At 33.3% G+C, this 18,880-nt stretch overlaps 1 protein-coding gene and 1 long non-coding RNA gene across 3 annotated transcripts in view; both read right to left on the reverse strand.

The window, feature by feature from the left end:
* The window catches only part of LOC114344785 (uncharacterized), an 834,291-nt gene that overhangs the window by 526,322 nt on the left and 289,089 nt on the right, over positions 1-18,880 (reverse strand). The gene's annotated exons all lie outside the window — the stretch shown is intronic.
* LOC126884075 (uncharacterized) lies at positions 11,008-12,748 on the reverse strand. The gene is made up of 3 exons (XR_007697834.1): positions 12,114-12,748; positions 11,744-12,053; positions 11,008-11,346 (listed from the first exon to the last, which is right to left on the reverse strand). It is a non-coding gene; the product is annotated as an uncharacterized LOC126884075 (long non-coding RNA).

Below are 18,880 nucleotides of genomic sequence, written 5' to 3' on the forward strand. Positions count from 1 at the left end.
GTTTGACTTTTGTCAGGAAGCTTTTTGTCAGTTGTAAGCGTTGCATGGAAACCTTCGTTATAATAAATCATGTTCTAAAAGGAAATTAACTAACAATCAGAATCAGAAAACGTGAAAAGTCTCGCATGTTAGGGGCTATTTGGGTCGGATCCTAAGTACAAGCAAATTTAATAGGCCGGTTAATGACCGAATTGGAGTTTAATTTTCCGTATCACTACCGAATTGCAAGAAAATTTGGAATTAGGTTCCTCTGATCCTTTACTTTGGACTTGCCGTTGGTGGCTTTTAGGTGGGGGTGACAGCCACCCCTACTCTGGGGTGAAAAAAACATACGTTCAAAATAAACCGGCAAATGGAAAACTGACTAATTCTAAGCAACTTTTGTTCTGTAGAATTTTTTCACAAACTCATTTCGAGTTATTTGAGATCGAAAATGTTCATTTTTCACCAAAAAAAAATACGTTTTAGACGGTTTTTCGCAAATAATTCAAAAAGAAGTATTTTATCGATAAAAATATTCTTAGCAAAAATATAGCTTATAAAAAATTAAAAAAATAGTGTATGTTTGAAGTCTATAGACTCAGTAAAAGCACAGTTATAGCTCATGAAAAGTAGAGTTGTAGCTTATTCGTGAAATTCCACATCGAATATTGCAAAAGTGTTTAAAAAAAGCTTATTTTTTATACAAGTTTCTATAATCAATAACCAAGTTACGCTCAAAATAAAGTTGGTCCCTTTTTTGGTAAAAAAAAATCGTGGAAATCACCCCACAATTAGCTTTACTTAGGTATGTGTTATTTATACAGGGTGTCCCGAAAAAAATTGTCATAAATTATACCACACATTCTGGGGTCAAAAATAGTTCGATTGAACCTAACTTACCTTAGTACAAATGTGCTCACAAAAAAAGTTACAGTCCTTTGAAGTTACAAAATGAAAATCGATTTTTTTCAATATATCGAAAACTATTAGAGATTTTTTATTGAAAATGGACATGTATAATTCTTATGTCAGGAACATCTTAAAACAAAATTATAGTGAAATTTGTCCACCCCATAAAAAATTTATGGGGATTTTGTTGCCTTAAACCCCCCCAAACTTTTGTGTACGTTCCAATTAATTCATTATTGTGGTACCATTAGTTAAACACAACGTTTTTAAAACTTTTTTGCCTCTTAGTATTTTTTCGATAAGCCAGTTTTTATTGAGATGCGGCTTCTTTTTCAATATATTTACGTAAAAATTTTATGGGGGTTTTGTTCCTTTAAACCCCCCTAATGTTTGTGTCCGTTCCAATTAAACTATTATTGTGGTACCATTAGTTAAACACAGTGTTTTTAAAACTTTTGTCTCTTAGTCTTTTGTTCATAAGTCACCTTTTATCGAGATGTAGCTTCTTTTTCAAAATATACCTAAAAATGTAAATTATAAATAAATTTTCAGATTATTAACAGGTCTCTATAACCGTACTTAACCATATACAAATATGTGGTGGATTCGACAAATATTCAAAATATCTCGATAAACACTGGCTTATCGAAAAAGTAATAAGAGGCAAAAAAGTTTTAAAAATAATGTGTTTAACTAATAGTACCACAATAATAATTTAATTGGAACGTACACAAAAGTTTGGGGGGGTTTAAGGGAACAAAACCCCCATAAAATTTGTATGGGGTGCACAAATTTTACTTAATTTTTTTTTAAGATATTGCTGTCGTAAAAATGCCACATGTCAATTTTCAATAAAAAATCTCTGAGAGTTTTCGATATATGAAAAAAAATCGATTTTCATTTTGTAACTTCAAAGGGCTGTAACTTTTTTTGTGTGCACTATTGTATATAGGTAAGTGAGGTTCAATCAACCTATTTTTGACCCCAGAATCTGTGGTATAATTTATGACCAATCTTTTCGGGACACCCTGTATATGATCTAGTTTTACCGTACAAAATGCTTATTTTTAAAAAATTTGGTTTTGAATTAAAAATTTTTTGGAGATTAAAAAAAACTGTCTTACGAAAAATTTCAAGGACTAAAAAAGGTAGGTTTTGTTTTTCTGGATATTTTGGATTTTTTTATTTTTCTGTTAGATCAAAATTGGTTAAGATATTGCTGTTCAAAGATTCTTGCCAAAAAAAAAGGACCAACTTTATTTAGAACCTAGCTTGTTTAGTTTTCATACTAGAAACATTTATAAAAAAAAACAAAATTTCTTAAATACTTTAAAAAAATTTTAATGAGTTTTCCCGGAAAAGTGCTTTATTTTTTTGTTATTTCAGGTTGAAACATTCGATTTGGAATTTGACGAATAAGAACCTACTTTTCATGAGCTAACTCTGCTTCTACTGGGTCTATTACATACTTAACAAATAATACCTACTTAACCCATTCCATGACACGACTGCAAATGCAGACAGTAATGTCCATTTGTAAGTGTCTGCAAATGCAGTCGTGTCCGCGAATGTTTTTTTTTATAAAATACTCACTTTTCAAGTTATTTGCGAAAAATCGTCTGAAGATGTGGTTTTTTTGTTGACCGATGAACATATTTTCACTCGCAAAGTACTCGAAGAGTATTGACTTAGTGAAAAAACTCTATAGAACAAAAGTTGCTTAGAATTTGTCAATTTATTGATTTCCTGACTTATTTTAAACGTATGTTTTCTCATCTCGGGGAAAGAGTGGCTTTACCCCCTAAGAAAAGCAACCCTATGCTCAAGTTCATAAGTGAAGTAGTGGGTAAGAGAAATCTAAATCCAAATTTTCAAGCAATTCCATCGCACGAGAAAAATTACACTCCAAAACGGTCATTTACTGGACTATAAGTACAAGCAAAATTAATACCGGCTGCTGTGTTGCCGTTGCTTTTTGTGGAAATTAGGGAGAGATGTCTTGTAACATCTACAAGGACGTTTAGACGGTTTTTGTGTATGAGATAGCGGGAAAGGGATACGGTACGAGTAATCATAAATGTGTTATTAATTATGGTTGGTGTGTTCACAAAACAATTAGCTGCTTGTAATCACTTTCCTTATAATCAAGTGATTTTTAACACAAAAAATGGATTGTTTTATTATAGCGCGAAACAAAGAATACAATAGGAGCGGAAAAAAATGAAAAATGAAAAATGAAATCAAAGCAGTGATAAAATCTTTAGTACCTAAGATCAAGAAAGAGATGAGTTTTTTTAATGGCAAAGATATTAATCATTTAGCGTGTCGCTACCAGATTACAGTGTAATGTGTAGTGTGTGTATTTAGTAAATGTCTTGTTACTTAGTAAAGCCGACTTCATTGTCTTTACAAGGAGACGCCTATTGATCCCGAACATCTCCGATCCCTCAGATGAGTACCCAACCAATAAGGATAGAAATTAACGATTGTAATTTATTAAATTTTTAATAAAGAAAAATTTCCTACCCAGCTGGGATTCGAACTCATAACCCTTGGATCCAAAGGTAGGCTCTGTTATAATATGAACGATCATATTACCCGTATGCACGCCAGTGGTGAATATACAATTTCTAATGTGCAATAACTACGTCTTAAAACCCACCAAATTTCATTTGCATATCCCAACCGGTTTTAAAGCAATAAATAAATCCTGGTGTACACCCGGTGTACAATGAAAATTTACCTGCTTAGAAACAATATTATTACAGAAATATTGATAAAGAATAAGGCTAAAACATATTAAAAAATCACTTAAATCGGACAACATGTGTAGGAAATTAGAGACATCAAAAATGACCAAATTTTTAAGTGGGCCTATGTCTATGCACGCATGTTTAGTTTATGTGGCTTAAACGGCCCACACTTCTGATATTCTAGAACTTTACCACAGTATATAGTATATAGGTTTACACCAAGGTCCCTATACCATAGGTTGTATGGTAACTTTGACCTTGACAAATGAAATATTGTCATCGTGACGTCACCCAGACGATCAATTTTACGAATTTTTTGTAAACATAATAGGATAGGTGGTTTGGAGGCTATATTTTGTTATTAAATATCGTTAGTGTTTTAATTTGTGTTTATATCTTGAGATATAATGTATCTATAGATATGATTAAGTGTTCTTAGTATAATAACTTAAACCCAAAACTCTTTTACAAGTGTTAAGATACATTTTAATGTGGTTATGTTAAGTACCTACTTACTGGATTGCAGCCATCTGAAGATCGTTTGAATAAACAATTATAAACTAAATGAATATATTTATATAAAATGGGGAAAATTCCCTTTATTGCACTGAAATTGTATTTTTTTATAATTTACTAATGTAAGACTTCACAGGTACCTAATTGAATGGAATCATAATGTTTTAATAGTTTTAGATATTATAATCCAGTACCTAACGTAATCGCAGATGCTCTTAAGGGAAAAACTACTAATTTTGATACATAAATCTTTAGTTGAATCTCTTTTTCACCATGGTTTACATGTTAGGAGGAATTTATAATAATGTACTACATGCATTATCCCCAATCCAAAATTATTATATACCTACTCAAAATCATTTAAAAAAGTAAATTGTATTCAACCCATTATTAATATACCTAGGATATTTGAATGATTTAGTCCCATATACACACAAAGAAGAATCTACTTCTGCTTTAATTAAGTATGTAGTAATGCTATTCTACTGCATAATATATTTAATTGCAATTATATTCTATGATTTTTGTAACTCTACAGGTATCTACCACATTTTTTAAAGAATATATATGAAATAAATAGTCATTAAAAATCCAAACGTATTTTTTTTAAATATACATATTTTCAATACATTCCTACTTTCCGAGTTCATTTCAATGAGTGAAGTGAATGAATTTGAATGCAGCATTCTGGGTGACGTCACTCCCGCCATTAGATTCTCGACGTGATTGGTGGAAAGTTACCATGCAACCTGTCTATTTATGAACCTTGGGTTTATACAACAATCAGTATAGTCACTTGCCGTGAAGTACGTTATGAAAAAATGTTCCATTTTTCCCACTGCGCATCGAGACCTTGCAGCCGGACGCAAGCGCATAACAGCGTGTGTTATACTGCTCAACATCATTTTTGATACACTGCTCGAAAATAAATAGGACAAATTAAATTTGAAATAGATTTTTCCAAATAAGGAATACTTTTCTACAATTAACGTTTACGAAGCTCTTGACAATTTATCGATAGTTTCATAAATAATTATTATAATTATTACGTATTTTTTATGGGAAATAAGCCACAATTTTACTAAAAAATGAATTTATTAACGTTTCGAAGCCCAAATCGGGTTTCGTTGTCAAAATACAAAATACTATTAAAATAAAACAAACATGTTGTTGCTAAGTAAAAAAATTCTTCTAATAATTTATTTAATCTGACTCATTTATATTGGCAATTCAGACGTATATTATACATTTTAAAGTAGAAGACTTTAAAATGATATCGCCAATATTTATGAGTTGCGTTCCTGGGACGACTTTACTAAAAGATAGTTCATTCGATTACATGAAATCAATCCCAACTCAAGAATATCCGTCGCAAAAAAAAAAAATTATAGCATGTGATCTGTCTTTAAAAAGACAACCAAATGCAACGATGACAGTAAAATTCTCGCGTTAGAGATTCCATAGTAAATCACGAGGGAAAACCAGGAAAAAACCTCGTGATACTATCCCGACATCGTAAGTATTTGGTCTTACATTTAATCTACCTTCAAAAACTAATATCAAACTCTGACTTTAATATGTTTAAATTATAAATAATATTAATATTACATAGATATACAATAAGTAATACTAAAATATAAAATTTGTACTAACTCGATATATTATTGACTTACTAATCGTGGTATTTTCTTTCTATTGACTTCCTCTTTCAGTATGGGTAACCACATCCTACTGCATTCTACCGAGGAATTTGCGACACAATTTGTTTCATTTAGCATAATTAGAGCCGCTTCTTTGATTTTTCTCTTTTTACTATCTGATTCTTTCAGGACTATACTTGAATCTCTCCACTGAACTCTATGTTCATTATCCCATGCGTGTTGACATATCTGAGATCTATCAAATTCTCTGTTTTTAATATAAGACTGATGTTCACTTATTCTAACGTTTAATGGTCTTGATGTTTCACCTAAATAAAATTGTTCGCATTCACAAGGTATTCTATAAATGCAATTCTTTGTTCTTTCTTGTTCATTGTTAGGTTTAGTTTTAGATAGAATAGATCTCAATGTGTTTGTTGTTTTGAATGTTGTTGAAATGTTGAATTTATTTCCTATCGTTTTAAGTTTCTCGGATAGTCCTTTTATATATGGTATTGTTATTTTCCTCGTATTATTTCTTGTGAATGTTGTAGGATCCCGTTCTAAGTTGTTCTGTTCCATTCGATCTAATCTTGTCAATTCCTTATTTATAAACGATAAAGGATAATCATTTTTTAATAAAACAGATGTTAACAATTGTTTTTCTTCTAAAAATGAATTTTCGTTAGAACAAGTAATTTTGGCTCTATCATATAAGGATTTAATGATTCCCTTTTTAACGTTGATGTTGTGATTTGATTTGTAATTGAGATATCTGTTAATTTGAGTTCAGTGGAGAGATTCAAGTATAGTCCTGAAAGAATCAGATAGTAAAAAGAGAAAAATCAAAGAAGCGGCTCTAATTATGCTAAATGAAACAAATTGTGTCGCAAATTCCTCGGTAGAATGCAGTAGGATGTGGTTACCCATACTGAAAGAGGAAGTCAATAGAAAGAAAATACCACGATTAGTAAGTCAATAATATATCGAGTTAGTACAAATTTTATATTTTAGTATTACTTATTGTATATCTATGTAATATTAATATTATTTATAATTTAAACATATTAAAGTCAGAGTTTGATATTAGTTTTTGAAGGTAGATTAAATGTAAGACCAAATACTTACGATGTCGGGATAGTATCACGAGGTTTTTTCCTGGTTTTCCCTCGTGATTTACTATGGAATCTCTAACGCGAGAATTTTACTGTCATCGTTGCATTTGGTTGTCTTTTTAAAGACAGATCACATGCTATAATTTTTTTTTTTTGCGACGGATATTCTTGAGTTGGGATTGATTTCATGTAATCGAATGAACTATCTTTTAGTAAAGTCGTCCCAGGAACGCAACTCATAAATATTGGCGATATCATTTTAAAGTCTTCTACTTTAAAATGTATAATATACGTCTGAATTGCCAATATAAATGAGTCAGATTAAATAAATTATTAGAAGAATTTTTTTACTTAGCAACAACATGTTTGTTTTATTTTAATAGTATTTTGTATTTTGACAACGAAACCCGATTTGGGCTTCGAAACGTTAATAAATTCATTTTTTAGTAAAATTGTGGCTTATTTCCCATAAAAAATACGTAATTATAAAAATGCCACAAGGAAATAGCTTCAGAACAACATTATAATTATTATTGTTGTTCTGAAGACTAAATGTATCAGCTTTAATGGATTCATTGAGGTTATGTACCTACTATTTTCAACTAACTAATTTTTTCTATTTAAACAAAATTTTGGTCTAACAATGGGCTCTACTTTATCTTCATTGGTCTTCTTCTAATGCCTACTCCACTAATGAAAGTTGGCTATAACCACTGCAAATTAGTTTCTTCCTTATTAGCGAATATATTTATGGATTTCTAAAGAAATACTGTTTTCACTCAATTTTGAAAAAAATGTGAAAGCGTTGATTATATACGTCCGTCTGTCCCTAAACACAACTCCTCAGTCATTATACCAGATAGAATGACAAATGAGGTGTCAGATGAAAGCTTATAATCCAAGGATAGTACTAAAGGTGAGATATTTGGCAAAGGACTTCCAGTTTTAAAAATGCAATCGGAAATACGGTTTTAAATTCTCCAGGATAGTACAAGCGATATATTATTCGACGCGCCGTAAATATAACTCTTCCATTATTAATACAGATTGAATGACAATGAAGTGTCGAATGAAAGCTTATAATCTTCTTCTTTTTCCTTCTTGTAGGTAGGCTTTAAAGACTGTTTCTTCTTCAATATTAGCCTCCTAAATTGTTTAAATTATCGCACCATCTTTTTCTTAGTCTGCAAATACTTCTTCATCCATTTGGTGACTTATCTCGTGCTATTCGTACTATCCTATCCTCTGCCATTCTACTAATGTGTTCGTTCCACTCCAGTTTCCGTTTTGTCACCCATCCATTTATGTCTTCTACATTGCATGATCTTCTTATGTTTTCGCATCTCTCTCTATCCAACAGACTTTTCCCTGATATTCGTCTAAGTATTTTCATCTGGGTTGTTTCTAGTAGTCGTCTCGTTTTAGATGTGTCAGGTCTTGTCTCTGCCGTGTATGTCAATATAGTTCTAATTGCTGCTTTATAGATTCTTGCTTTTGTGTCTTGTCTTAGGTTAGGTGTTCGTTCTTCCAGATTGTGTCATTAAGAGATCCCACCGCTTTACTTGCTTTTAAGCTTTGTTGTCGTACTTCCTCTTCAACATCTCCGTAACTGGGTATATCTAAACCTTGCTTCTTGCTTTAATATTTTCCCATCAATTTCGATTTTACCTCGTAGTGGGTATTTAGATGTCATACATGTGTTTTTTCTGCTGATATTATCATATTGTATTTCTTGGCTGTTGTATTGAAGATGTGTATTAATCTTTGGAGATTGTCTTCTGTCTCGGCGATTAATGCGGCGTCGTTTGCATAATCTAATATTTGGAGTTTTTTGTTCCCCATTCTGTAACCATGATCTTTACATACTGCTTCTATTATTTTGTCCATTATTAGATACATTAAAGAGCAGTGGGCTTAACGGGTTCCCTTGTCTGACTCGGCTTTGTACTGGTATAAACTGTGTTAGTTTTCCATTTATCTTTGCCTGTATTCGATTATGGAAATATATGTTTTCGGTGGTTCGTATTGATTGGCATGTCTCTTCTATACACTAAGTGTAAGACGTCTTCGACTTGGATGCGATCGAAAGCCTTTGTCAGGTAAAACATAGATATGCTGGTTTATTGTACTCGATGGCCTTTTCTGTGATTTGTCTTAGTACAAAAATAAATAGTACAATACTGGCGTCTACGCTACAAACGCATTCAACATGCTAAGGAAAATGTGGTCTTCACATCAGATGACAATTAAAACCGAAAGACTATTCAACAGCAACGTGAAGACTGTATTACTATATGGAGCAGAAACTTGGAAAGTGTCAAGAAAATGTATTGGACAGATGCAGGTATTCATAAATAAATGCCTAAGGAAGATTCTTAACATTTACTGGCCAAACCGTATATCAAACCAAGAGCTATGGACAAGAACTAACCAGAAACCTATGTATATATAAGATAATATGCAAAAGGAAATAGAGTTGGATGGGGCACACACTACACACTAAGGAAACCTGACACAGACATAGCGAGGCAAGCCCTAGAATATATACCACATGGAAAGAGAAGACCAGGTAGACCCGTAGAAATGTGGAAAAGAATTGTTGAAAAAGAAATTAATGCTATAGGGCTTTTCACTGATTGTCATTTGCTTCGAGCTGCTGTCATATGTTGTATAATCTGTATATAATACTAATATACACGGATTATACGACATATGACAGAAGCTCGAAACAAATGACTGTGAATGAAAAGCCCTATTGGGAAAACCTGGACAGAAATAAAGATCAGTGCAAAGGATAAGACAGAATGGAGGCAGACAGTTGACGCCCTATGCTCCGCATGGAGTGAAGAGGAATAAGTAATTAAGTAAGTACTGGCGTCTACGCAGGATCTTCCGGATCTGAATCCTTGTGAGAAATCTAAAAAACGAAGTACTGATGTCTTGTTAAAAGAGCTAATGAGGAAACTAATAAGAGGACTTTTCTATAGAGGAAAAAAATAATAATACATTCGAATTATAAATTATATTTTGAGAATTTCAATTTTACAATACCAATTTTATTTTTACAGATATATTCCCTACAAGCATTTCAAATTCATCCTTAAAATAAAGTTTAATAGGTACATAAAATGAACTCATAAATTTCTGTTTTGAAAGGGTTGTAGATACTCATCTATACCTACTCAGCATCATATTGAGAAATCACAGAATCGTAAATAGACAGTAATGAGCACTCACACTAATAACCGGCAAAATAACGCAAAAGATGGAAAACATATTAACTTGTGAGATAAAAAGAGATGAAACTGGTAGAAGTGGAAATTATCGTTATAAACGAATAAATTAACATAACGTTGGATAAGAGTTTTAACCTGCTAACTCCATTTTTCACTTTGAGTGATATTGGGCTAGTTTCTGGGTCTGTGTATTTTCATACACCACCCCACAAACCCGCCGACACCAATGTAGTTTAGAAATAGCTATCTCTACACTACAGTGGAACCAGCGGGCTTGTGGGACATGGTATGAAGGTACACAGACCTAGAAACTACCCCAATATCACTCACAGTGAAAAATGGGGTTAGCAGGTTAACACTCTTAGCCGATGATAACATTACATAGTTTCCCACCTTTAGATCTCTGTGACAGGAGTATTTTATAAAATTCTCCTGTCACAGTGACAGTTCTCATACTCATCTGATACGTCTAAAGGTGGGAAACTATGTAATGTAATGTTGATTTATATGTTTATATGGATAATTTCTCTCAGTTTCATCTCTTTTTATTTCAGAATGCATCCCATGTTTCCCATCTTTGGCGTTATATCCCATATTTTGCCAGTTATTAGCATGCTCATCACTGCATATTGGACTTTTTACACATAGTATCTTAGAATCCCTTGGAAGTAAATAATAAATCATGTACCTAGTTTTATTTTCATCAATAAATTCATGGAAGTATGACTGATGTTGAAAATTCATTTGACATACTGGCAAATAATTGTAATTCCTTCAGAGATGTCCCTAGAAAGAATAACATATGTTTTATATTAAAATATATTAAAATCATATTGATTAGCAGAATAAATTTTTAGGTTTAATTCTCCTCATTCACATAATTTAATACCAGATAATGTCGCCCTACTTCCATATGCTAATGACCTAGTTTTTTTATATAACAGCCTAAACCCATTTTGGACTCCATTCACATTAACCAATATTATCAGATATTCATGAATAGTGTCACCACAATCTTCTTTAACAACATACTATTCTTTCATAGATCTGGTCGTTATCACAATATAATCCCATATATACCAAAAATCCATGCTCGAGTGAGAAATTGGAAAGCCAAGCAAAGGATAGGAAAGAGTGGAAGCTGATTCTGGAACAGGCCAAGACCCACCATGGGCTGTAGAGCCAATGCTGATAGCTAAAAATGAACTCAAATATTTAGTGGTCTTTTTATCCCGCAATCTTAACTAGAATAAGCATATTGAAAATATAATTGGAAAAGCTATTAAAGGCATGGCTGTGCTGCCTAGTAAGACCCATATAGATTTTTGAAGCATCTTTATGAAACCAGCACGTAAGCAATTATAGATTTAAAAATTAGACTCACTATGGATAGGGTAGTAAGATGATACAATAAATGCAGAGGTAACCGTCTATATTTGTTATCAATGGTTTCTAGGAACATGGTTTTTCAAAACAGATGTCAATGGTTTTTAGAGTTTAGATAAAGACAGTTATGTACCAAATTCATGAAAAAAATTTACACTTTTTCAGAATCATCCAACAATTAATTTGAAACATATATGTACTCATACCTTCAATTATATGTCATAGATTCCCTTAAGGCACTTTGCCACTGGTTCTAACTTCTCAATAGATGTGCCTACAGAATTACAAAATTATCATTTCAGTTTAAGAAAGAACACACCTTCAACTTGAATGTTTAATCTCAAGACATATTTCGTTTTGTTTTATTTTGCGTTGTTTTGCAACCCGCTTTTCAGTATTTCTGCAAAGGCCTGCTCCTCAAGATGTAAAGTGCATATTTAAAAGTTAATGTAACAATATTGAGGACTGTTCATAGAAAGTATATCACATTGAACAATTTCTTTTCATTCTGCAAACCTAAAACGACAGCACGTCAAAAATGATGTCAATGATATTAAATAGAATTTACGTTCTTACCGATTTCATCCATGGGCAACAGGAAGAAACTCAAATTTTTATGGTGCCTGGAATTTTGCCACATAAATAAACACACATTGCCTTTGGGTTAAATTCATCATAATCCCAATTCAAAATCACCAAACTTCTTAGAAAACTGGAGAAATACCACAGTAATGCATATTAAATTCGAAGTAAACCAACTTAACAATTGCAAAATATGAGAAAACAATAATAAATAACTCTAAATAAACAACTGTTTATAATATAAGGTTATGTTTGGAATAAACATACATAAATAAACCAGATCTACTCACTGTTGCCAAATGTCACCAATTTAGATAGTTACTTGTGATTAATTTTCTGAATACATTCAATCAATAATTAGAAGATATTAATTTTCAAATTTTATACAAGTGTGTACATAAAGGATTTTACCATTTATGAATTTAATTTTCAGCTTTTTGAAAAAAATCGATAATCATAATTATTTTATTATAATTTTGGAATATTCTTTATCGGAATATTTTAAATCTTGCAACAGCAACATTTTCCTCCTAGTCTACTACGCAGTCTGCTAGGAGTTTCTGCAAGCGCAGGAACCGCATAAAAACTAGAGTGAACTAACTGTTTCGTATAAGCAAAAAAACTGTGACTTTACGTTGTACCGTATACACCTTTTATTGGGGATGATTTTCAATTAATGCATAACAATGAATTGGCCACCAAGAGGTTCAGACTTAAACCGCTTCTAACATTTAGGAAAAATATAGGAGCTCTACAAGCAGCACCTGAAGACTTAAATGAGCTGACAATAGTCAGTGGACATGTGGAACCAAATTAACCAGGCCCAAATTAGAAAATTATTTGAAGTATGCCAACGATATGTAAAAAATTACTAGTTTTAGGGATGGCAATCAGAGACATGTTAACAATAGACCAGGCTAGGGATATGCCACTCAATGCATCGGGGTGTAACGCCAACATCAAATAATACCCGCTATTAGAAAGAACTGTTTGTTTATTGTTAAAACATTACTAGTTCTAGGGGTGGCAATACCCGTTATTAAAAAAAGAACTGTTTGTTTATTTGATACTATGATTTGTTTATTTCTAGCAAAAGTCTGTCTCTCTATTTTAATAAAATATTCTAATGAGGAATCATTTATTTATTTGAATTCAATAACGTACCTCACTGGAGTCCACCTTTGTCTGCATAGGTGTTACACAATTTTGTAACACCTATGTTTCCATTGTTCCAATCTTAAAATTAACATTTTATATGCATTGAACTATACCAGTTAACATAAGATCATTCTATGTATAAATAATCTCACAATCTCAATTTTATTCAAATTCGATTTTACTTCTAACTTTGTGCATTCGCTTTCAAGATATTTTCATCCATTGTAATATGGATGTAAGTTCCTGTAAGTTCTTGTATTAAATGTTTTTCTAATTTATACTTTAGAAAACAGTTCTTTATAAAATTAGAGCAGGATTATGATTGGATACCTACCTAATAGACGAAGCAACGAAGCACTAAAAAGCCCAAAACCTAGGAATTTTGTGCAGTAAGATGAATCGTCATGGAACTTTTTGCATTCGATTAGAGAGAGTGTCAGGCAACTTTGTGAACTAAATTCATCTAGGGCAAAAATTTTTGTGCATAAGAAAATGCATTTTAAAAGTGCATCTCGAAGAGATGAAAATGAAAAGTTTAGAACTTGGGAAATATTGACGGAAATGAGTTGAATTTTTATACTTGGGAGTTTTGGGGATCGCTGAGCACGAATTTCATACCGGCGATGGTCTCCAAGGTACCTGGTGCCCACGGTGGAACTCGTCGCCTAGAGTTTTATGTTATAATCATTAAAAATCTGTCAATATCCATTAGTCGGGGGTTTTTGCGGTCGCCGGCCACGAATTTAATGTTGGCGATGGCATCCAAGATACCTGGTGTCCAGGGTGGAACTCGTCGCCTAGAGTTTTTAGTTATAATTATCCAAAATCAGCCAAAAACTATTACCCTGGGGGATTTGGAGGTCACTGAGTACGATTTTCATGTCGGTGATGGTCTCCAAGGTACCTGGTGCCCAGTGTGGAACTCGTTGCCTGGAGTTGTATGTTATAATGATTAAAAATCAGTCAATATCCATTACACGGCGGTTTTGGGGTCGCTGACCACGAATTTAATGTCGACGGTGGTCTCCAAGGTACCTGGTGCCTAAAGTGGAACTCGTCGCCAGGAGTTTTTAGTTATAATTATTCAAAATTAGTCAAAAACTATTACCCTGGTGGTTTTGAGGGTCATTGAGTACGAATTTCATGTCGGCGATGGTGCCCAAGGTACCTGGTGCCAAGAGTTGGAACTCGTTGCCTAGCGTTTTATGTTATAACCATTCAAAATCAGTCAATAACCATTACTCGGGGGGTTTTTGGAGTCGCTAAACACAATTTAATGTTGGCGGTGGTGTCCAAGGTATCTGGTTCCCAGGGTGCATCTCGTCGCCTGGAGTTTTATGTCATAATTATTCAAAATCAGTGAAAAACCATTAATCTGGGACTGGGGGTTTTGGGGTTCGCTTAGTACGAATTTCATGTCAGCGATGGTCTCTAAGTTACCTGGTGCCCAGGGTGAAACTCGTCGCCTGGAGTTTTATGTTGTAACCATTCAGAACCAGTCAATAACCATTACTCGGGAGGTTTTTGAGGCCTCTGAGTACGAATTTCATGTCGGCGATGGTCTCCAAAGTACCTGGTGGCTAGAGTGGAACTCGTCGCCTGTAGTTTTATGTTATATTCATTCAAAATCAGTCAATATCCATCACTTCGGGGTTTTGGGGGTCGCTAAATATATTTTTCATTAATAATTTTTCTTAAAACGCTTTTATATTATATCATAAAAAATTACCTATTTAAAAATTATTTTAAAATTTTGTCGCTTTTAAAGCAGTTGTCGTTAAATTTTGACACTAATGACATTTATGAAATTTTGACATAATTAGCATTTCAAGGGTAATTAAGTTATATCAGCGATAGTTTGTGTTTTCTGCGGTATTATTTTAATTTTTTAGAGTAGTCTGCTTTTATATAAAAAAAAACAGTGGTTTTTAGAACTCTTTAGCGACGTATTAGTATAATATAAAATATAATGTTGATGGATTGCCGTCGAAGGCCGATATGCTCAACCAAAAAAGAATATGTATATGGTGATTTTTCTATTGACTTTCTTGGGTGTGAATCTGTCATTTTATTTTACTGCTCCTGGTTTAAAAACAAAGCATAGTATATATGTGAATACCTCCAAGCTACACATTTATGTAGTTCTGTTCTTTTAAAAATTTTTAATTAATTATAAAAAAACATCTAAAAAGTGATACCGTATTTAAAGCAAAGTAAATTTTTAATGTTGGTGTTTTGAAAAAGTCATATATTTTATACTTATTAGTTTTGTTAATTACAGAATAAATAATAATATTATAATATCAAGCTGTTTAGGATTGGTATTAAAGGAATTTTCATTACCTACAGTCTATAGCTGCGCTGTTTTATAATTTTGGTTTTCGAAATTGCGGAAGAGAGAAATTTTTTTATTTTATTTTACTTTTTTATTAATTTTTTCAATATATTATACAAATAAATTGATTATGAATACGTGCACTAACATTCATTTAACACGCACTTTTTAGATTATTGTATACCTACCTTGAAGACCATCGCAAACATGAAATTGATGCGCAACGACCCCTAAAACCTTCATAGTAATGGTTATTGACTGATTCTGTATGATTATACCATAAAACTCCAGGCGACGAGTTCCACCCTTGGCACCAGGTACCTTGGTGACCATCACCGTCATGAAATTCATGTTCAGCGACCCCCAAAACTCCCCGAGTAATGGATTAAAATGATTTGTAATAATTATAACATAAAATTCTAGACGACGAGTTCCACTTTGGGCACCAGGCACCTTGGAGATCATCGAACACATGAAATTATTGTTCAGCGACCCCCAAAATCCTCAGAGTAATGGTTATCGACTGATTTTGAATTATTATAACATAAAACTCCAGGCGACGAGTTCCACCTTGGGCACCAGGTACACAGGAGACCATCGCCGTCATGAAATTCGTGCTCAGCGACCCCCAAAACCTCCCGCGTAATGGTTTTAAATGATTTGGAATAATTATAACATAATACTCCAGACGACGAGCTCCACCCTGGGCACCAGGTATCTTGGAGACCATCGACCACATGAAACTCTTGTTCAGCGACTCCCAAAACCCTCAGAGTAATGGTTATTGACTGATTTTGAATGATTATAACATAAAACTCCAGGCGACGAGTTCCACCCTGGGCACCAGGTATCTTGGAGACTATCGCCAACACTAAATTCGTGGCCGGCGACCGCAAAAATCCCCCGAGTAATGGATATTGACTGATTTTTAATGATTATAACGTAAAACTTTAGGCGACGAGTTCCACCGTGGGCACCAGGTACCTTGGAGACCATCGCCGATATGAAATTCGTACTCAGCGATCCCCAAAACCCCCGATTATAGAAATTCAACTCATTTCCATCAATATTGCCAGAGTTCTAAATTTTTCATTTTCACCTCTTCGGGATGCACTTTTAAAATGCATTTTCTTATGCACAAAATTTTTTGCCCTAGATGAATTTAGTTCACAAAGTTGCCTGACACTCTCTCTAATCGAATGCAAAAAGTTGCATGACGATTCATCTTACTGCACAAAATTCCTAGGTTTAATGCTTCGTTGCTTCGTCTATAAACAAACGAGAAGAAACCAAGACGCACTCCTTTCGGTGCGCACTTTCCACATCGGCCTGCCGATGCCGCAGTGCAGGAAGTTTGCTAGGATGGTGGATGGTAGATACCCGCCTGGCGACCATCCAGCTACTTATACCACGAATAATACAACGACGGTAGCCGCAGTGGCCTCCCACTGCCATCTACCCACCCGGTGGTCCGCCAGGCGTCTATCCACAATCCACCCATATCAGTCGTGTTTGATAATCCATCCGGGTAGCCTCGCTATGGATAAAAGCGTAATAAGTGCTGTATATAAAACAAGGGCAATTTGGGAGCCAGCAGACCCACTTTGTGATGAAACATGGCTTAAAATATCTGTTTTATTTATTCTTTGCAGTTGCATTAAAAAAAATCCAATATTCAAGTCAGGTAAATTTAAAAAACAATTTTTGTCTTTAAGTCGATTTTTCTCCACTTTGTGAAAAGTTTAGTGAGTGAGTTTTACCTCTAATATGACGATAAGCTAAAAAACAAACCAAATGTAACGTAACAAATGAAACAAACGATTCCTCAGCAGTCAGTTGGATACTGACATCTGACTTCATTTCACTCTTTCACTGCGTCCAGGATGCAGCGACCCCCCACCATCCACCTTTAAAATCCACCCTCCAAGCCACCATCTAGCATCCTGCAGTGCGGCATCGGCTTTTTAGAGCTTCCGCATAAATATTACAAAATAATTACAAAAAGTTAAGATGGCGAATGGACATTGACTCCGAAGCCAATAATGCTTAAACACATACACACACAATTATTTATATACTTTAATGTTTATAATAGCATACTATGCTAAATTTACAATCAAGATGCAGTAGAAATAAACAAACCAAGACACGTTAAATCCCGAATCACATTGTAAATCACAAATCATGATTTCCAAAGTTTATACATTGTAAACTATGATTTATTGTTGGTGTTTAGCTCGTATCTTAACTCGATTCTCGGGCAGATATAGCAATAAAACAATTGTGTTATACAAAAGTGCAGTGTAACTATAAACCAATATATGGAGGTACATAAATAAACAACCTAATTAGTTAACTAATTATACAGTGAAAAAATCGGAAAAAAGTAATTCCAACGATAAGGAATTAAATTCTTGTGTAAAGTGATAAAAACTTGTGTGATATCGAATATAAACAAAGCAGGTTTTGCAGTAGGTGGAAACAAAACAATATTGTGAATGGTGTATTTCTACAGGAAAATAAAGCATATTAATAAACAGAATCAGCTGTAAGTAGAAAACTTTATTATAATATAATTAATTTTATTATAAACAGATAACCAGGGCCGGATTTTGATTTTGATTTTACCTAGGAATAAAAGTGCTGGAAAATTAGTAACGGCTAGCGCGGGTGCGGGTGGGAATTTGAACTGTGAGTAGAGTTCTCCACGAAACTTCACCCGTGACGCATTGACTAATAACTCTAGCACGAAAAATAACTAGGAATTAAGAACAATGAGTTCAGATAGCGAATTAGATGATGAAATGAAAAGGAGAAGGGAAGAGGAGGAACATCCCAGCAAAAAATCAAAAATAACAGCTAGAACATCACAAAAAACAGATGAAGATAACATAAGTGGAATGGAACAAATGATGAAAATGATGAGGGAATTAGCAATGGATATAAAAGACATAAAAAAAGAACAATATAGATCTGGAGACGAAATCACACAACTAAAGAATGAAATTAAAGAACTGAAAGATCAACAAAGCGGCTACAAAGATGAAATAAAAAAGCTGCGAGAAACAAACGAAAAAGCTATAAATCAAATAGGTCAATTAGAAAAAGAAATTAGTATAGCAAATGAAAAAATAGAGAAATTGGAAAGAGAAAGAAAGAGAAAAAATGTAATAATACAAGGAATAAAAATTGATACAAATGATCAGAAAGTTTTACGAGGGGCTATGGAGAATTTTATGGAAAAAGAGCTACAAGTTTCAGTAGATGT

This window comes from Diabrotica virgifera, chromosome 1, assembly GCF_917563875.1.
Source record: "Diabrotica virgifera virgifera chromosome 1, PGI_DIABVI_V3a".
In the NCBI taxonomy this organism is placed as follows: Eukaryota; Metazoa; Arthropoda; class Insecta; order Coleoptera; family Chrysomelidae; genus Diabrotica; species Diabrotica virgifera.